The sequence below is a fragment of the Hemiscyllium ocellatum genome, unplaced genomic scaffold (assembly GCF_020745735.1).
Source record: "Hemiscyllium ocellatum isolate sHemOce1 unplaced genomic scaffold, sHemOce1.pat.X.cur. scaffold_943_pat_ctg1, whole genome shotgun sequence".
NCBI classification, from domain to species: Eukaryota; Metazoa; Chordata; class Chondrichthyes; order Orectolobiformes; family Hemiscylliidae; genus Hemiscyllium; species Hemiscyllium ocellatum.
This window is the reverse complement of record NW_026869321.1, coordinates 70,294-75,793: the sequence shown is the minus strand read 5'-3', so window position 1 is coordinate 75,793 and position 5,500 is coordinate 70,294. Positions and strand designations below refer to the sequence as shown.

Here is a 5,500-nt window from a genome sequence, read left to right as displayed (position 1 = left end):
ATCAACTCTGCAAATGGGAGGAAGGGGCGGAACTGGAGGACCAAGCGGCGGCCGGTCCTCGAACCAGAGTGAGTGAGGGGCGGGGCCAAAGCATTCTCGGGAGTGAACGCGTCAGGATTGGTCAGAATGCAAACTGTTTTGCAGGATTGATCGTTTTCACTACATAGTGGAGTGTTAAACCTCTGTCATAAATCAATGTGAGATTTTAAGAAATAGTTGTGATGTAAATCTGATAACGTACATATTTTCAATCGATTTGCACAAATTGAGTAAGAAACTTGTTTTCAAACTCAGAACGACTGGTAATTTACATACTTGGCCAGTATGGTTGAGTTGGACCGAACAATCTACTCTCATACTAGCCAGCTCTATATCTGTAAGTCGACAGAACTGTTGTTAATGACAAATATTTCACCCATGATTCTCTTCAGTTATGAATAATCTGTATAAACTCACCGGAAACCTCAGACGCACGCGCAGTTTGGTTCCTATGTGGCACATGCGCAGTGTCACACTGATCGGGACAGGGAGAGGGAGAGACACGGAGCTGAATTCTCCGGCAAGTAGCTGCGATCGGCTTCAGAGAGTGAGCTCAGAGCCGGTGTGTGGGAGCGTCGCTGGGAGAAAGGAGCGGACAGAATTCACAAATCTCGGATAGAGGTAAAAAAAACACAAAAAAGCCCCTCCAGGCCCGGGGAAGGAGGTGGCGGTCTCTGATCAGGGAAGCGGCTCAGGGTCACGGCCGCCATTTGTTTGAGGGAAGAGGGAGCGCTCTGGGCCGCCATGTTGTGAAGGTCAAGGTGCAGGAGGGCGGGGCTATCGGGGTCTGTAGAACAATCAGAGGAAAGGGAAGCCCCATTGTTACTGATGAATTCCATGAACACAGCGTCACTGGGCGGTCCCGCAGGAATCTCCTCTCTCAGTCCCTGCTGTGATGTTTCACCCCAATCACAACCAGCAGCTCTCCTCCTCTCTCAGCTCCCCTTCTGTCCTTCCTGCAGCATCTGTCCCCTGGGGCATTGAGCTGCCTGTCCTGTCCCTCCCTCAGCTGTTGTTCTGTAATCCCTGTGATATCCCAGTCCCATTTTAGATTACTTCACCAAAGACAGGGATGCACCCGGTGGATTTTTCTTAACATCAGCAATTGTTTAATACTCACTTACATGTTTTTTAATTACATCATTTTTGAAGCATTTATTTCACATTCAATCATTTACAATGGTGGGATTTGGACTTGTGTCCAGAGAACACTTGCTGAGTTTCTGGATAAATAGTCACACAATAATGCCCCAAGGCCATCACTTCACCTGCTCACAGTTTGTATATCCCAGTGCAACATGAATCAAAACCCTTTCTTCCTGCACAATTGTTTGACCCGGCGCTCTGGTGTAGTGACTCAGTACCTCACCGTCTGGTATCCCTCACTGTGGGGGTCTAATTGCTGCTTCTGTCAGCCTCTCTCACTTTTGAAGCTACTCCAGATCATGAGCCAACAGAATTCTCCGCTCCAGAGAGATGAGGCAGCACAGGTCAGGAATGGAGACTGGGATTTTCCAGATCTATGTGGGGCTCAGTGCCATTCTATATGTGTCACCCTCAAAGCATTAGTCTAATTTCCCATTCTGCCCCTTTCTGTGTCTTCTACAGGTACTCATGGAGTTCCTGACTCAATAGACTTGCCAACTGCTGGCTGGGACGATGGTTGGTCAGCCGGAAAGACACAGTCAGGGAGGTCGGAGTCTTCAATCAATCCTGCTGCCAGGTAAGATCACTCCAGTGCACAGAGCAGAAAGTAGTAAGAGGGATCCAAACATCAGCTAACAAGACAGGACATAGAGAAAGTGCTGGAGGGGGAGCACAGTACAGACACAACCCAGGCTCAATCACCATACCTGCTGCAAGTTTTGTTGTAATGAGACAGCATCGGGAGTTCCCAGTTATCAGTCCAGTCCTGTGCTTTCTTAGGGAGCATCAGAACAACTGAGGGGAAAGCAGGCCTCCCATGAGAGGGTGGTAATGCAATCTGGGATCTTTCTGTTCCCTATTCCCTCTCCAACACTATCTACGGCTTGTATTGAGGACCAGTGTCTTCAATCATTCTAACTCCTATCACAGTTCCTATCTCTGTCATCTCCTCCCCTCTCACCAATTATTTCACATATTTGAAACCTCCAGTCCAGATGACCATCCATAACGCTGTAACTTGCTTTAGTCTCTACAACATGCGTTGTCTCGATAGTCTTCTCCTCCAATAACTGCAGACGTAGGGTCTGTTTCTGTGCGGCATGATTCTTCGGACGAGGTTTCCTAAATGGAATGAGTCACATTTGCCTGTGTTTGGCCCATATCCTTTCAAACCTTCCCCTCTCCATGTACCTGCCCAAGTGCCTTTTCCATGTTGTAATTGTACTTGATTTTACCATTTCCTCTGGCAGTCCATTCCGTCTATGCACCATTTTCTGTGGATAATGTTGCCCCTCAGCTCCCTCTTTAAATCCTTACTCTCTCACCCCACCTTTATGCCTCTAGCTTTGGACTCACCTACCCTTGGCTATTCACCGTACTTAGGCCCTACATTGTTTCATAAACCTTTATAAGGTAACCCTGTGGCCTCCTCTGCCCAGGAGAAATATTGACGACAGTGTTACCAATATCTCCAACTCATGTACTCAATGCTCTGACCAATGAAGACAAGTGTGCCAATTACCACTTTCAACACCCGGTCCCCCTGTGATGCCAGTCCAAGGAACAATGTAACTGCACCCCTTGGTCTCTCCCTTTTCTACAACACTCTCCAGGGCCCAACCATTAACTGTGTTAGTCCTCCCTGGTTTGTCTGATTAAATCCAATACCTGAATTAAACTCTATCTTTCATTCCTTGGCCCACTGGCCCAGTTGATTAATATCCCCTTCGATATCTATATTCCCTGCCCACTCTTCCACTAATCTTGGTATCCACAAACATACTAACAGGGACTGCTCTCTTTTCACTCAGATTGTTTATGTAAATGGTGCACAACAGTGGTCCCATCACCAATCCTTACAGCACACTGCTGGTCAGAGGCCCCAGTTTAAACAACAACCCTCTCCCACCATCCTCTGTCTCTCACTGTCATCCCATTTTGTATCCAGTTGGCAAGCTCTCCCTGATCCTTTGTTATCTACCGTTACTAACCAATGGATCAGGCTTCACCCTGAACAGGGGTTTGTGGAAGCCAGAAACAACGTCTGTTGCTCTGCCTTTGTCTATGTTTTTGGTCACATCTTGAGCAAACTCCAGTCAAGTTTGTGAGACATGTTATCCCACGCACAAAGCCATGCTGGCTGTTCGTAATAAGGCCTACCTGTCAGAACAACTGACCCACCCTGATGTCTCGCTCATCAGCCTGTAGCTCCCTGGCTTTCTCTTGCAGCCTTTCTTAATTAATGACACAACATTATAATCATAGTCAGAGAGTCATACCACACTGTTCTGTTAACACTAACCATACTCTAAAACGGATCTCATCCCACCTACCTGTTCCTGGATCATATTCCTTCATACCTTTCTTATTTCTGCCCTAATCCAAATGTCTTTTAAACATTGTAAATGTCCCCACATTCACCCCTTCCTTGGGAAGTTCATTCCACACACAACCCATCCTCTGTGTAACAATGTGCTCCTCATGTCTTTTTTTTATATGTCTCTCCTCTAAACTTAAAAATGTAATGCCTTGCCTTGAAACTCCCCTGTCCATGGGAAAGACAACTCCCATTAACTCGATCTATCCTCCTCATGATTTTATAAACATCTATGAGGTCATCTGTCAACATTCAGGTTTCAGTGAAAAATACCAACCTGTTCAGCCTTTCTTCATACTGAAGCCTTTCATACCCAGCCACATCCCAGTAAATCTCCTCCCAACCCTTTCCTGCTTAATAATATCCTTCCTATAACTGGTCGACCAGAACTGGACACAGTATTCCTGAAGAGGACTCACCAATGGCCTGTATAATCTCAATATGGCTTCCAACTCCTATATCCAAAGGACTGAGCAGTGAAGGCAAATGAGGCAAGCACCTTTTTTTAAACTATCCTGTCTCTCCATGTTACAAATTTCAAAGAATTATGTACCTGAACCCTGAGGTCCCTCTGTTCTACGACACTCCCGAAGGTCCTACCATTAATTGTATAAGCCCTGCCCGTGTTTGTTGTACCAAATGCATTCCCGCACATTTATTCAGATTGAACTCCATCTACAGCTTTTCAGCTGTTCACGCATTTCATCAGGATGCCTTTGTAATCTCAGAAAACCACCTTCACTGTCCACAATGCCACCCTCCAGTCTATCAGCCTCTCACACATAGCTCTCTATGGTACAAATATCTCTGCTAGGGGCCCTACAATGTCTTCTGCTGCAAATGTGTTGCTGGTCAAAGCACAGCAGGTTAGGCAGCATCTCAGGAATAGAGAATTCGACGTTTCGAGCATCCTGATGAAGGGCTTATGCTCGAAACGTCGAATTCTCTATTCCTGAGATGCTGCCTAACCTGCTGTGCTTTGACCAGCAACACATTTGCAGCTGTGATCTCCAGCATCTGCAGACCTCATTTTTTACTACAATGTCTTCACCAGCTTCCCACAATGTCCTGAGCTACATTTGATCACGTCCTGGGGATTTATCTACCTTTGTGTTTTAAACCCTCCAGCACCTCCTCTTCGATACTGTGGACTCATTTCAAGACATTGGGTCATAGAGATATACAGCATGGAAACAGGCCCTTCAGACCAACTCCTGCATGACGTTTCTAGTCACATTTGCCACAATTTTGCCAATATCCCTCTAAATCTTTGCTATTCATACACCCATCCACATACCTGCAAATCGCCTCCCCAGATCTACTTTAAAAATTCATGTCGAATACTATCTTGCTCCATTGAATAACTTGAACTTGTGGGCCAGGCCTTTCCTTTTCCATCACTATTTTCAAACGAATACAATTGTGGTGACTTTCCAAAGGGCTCCCCCACTAACCCCTCAGTCCCGTTCCCGACCTTGTTTCCCAAGGGGAGGTCAGCTTTAGCCCCATTCTCCAGTTGGGCCACTTACATAATGACTGGGAGTTTCAGGAACACACTTAACAAATTCCTTTCATCCAAATGCTTAACTTAGTAGGAATCCCAGTCCACGTTTGGAACAGTTAGGATCCCCTATCATTACAACCCTAATATTATAAGAGATATCTGAGATCTCCTGACATATTTGCTCCTTCATCTCCCATTGCCTATCGCTGTAGTCCGACCATAGAAAACTAATGGCCAATTTTTATTTCTCAGTTCCACTAATATCGTTTAACTGGGCGATCCTGCATGAATACTCCCTCTAGGTCCTGCTGGGATGTTTCCCCCAGTCAAAACCACCAGCTCTCCGCCTGTTTTGCCTCCTGTTCTATCCTTCCTGCAGCATCTGTCTCCGGAACATCGAGCTGCTGGTCCTGTCGCTCCCTCAGCTGTGTTTC

At 46.2% G+C, this 5,500-nt stretch overlaps 1 long non-coding RNA gene across 2 annotated transcripts in view; it reads left to right on the top strand.

Moving 5' to 3' along the window:
• The first annotated feature begins 517 nt into the window (after positions 1-517).
• The window catches only part of LOC132814822 (uncharacterized), a 28,516-nt gene continuing 23,533 nt past the window's right edge, over positions 518-5,500 (top strand). For both annotated transcript variants that reach the window (XR_009644512.1, XR_009644511.1), the window contains exons 1-2: positions 518-660; positions 1,648-1,762. This is a non-coding gene — a long non-coding RNA (uncharacterized LOC132814822). The remainder of the gene's footprint in view (positions 661-1,647; positions 1,763-5,500) is intronic.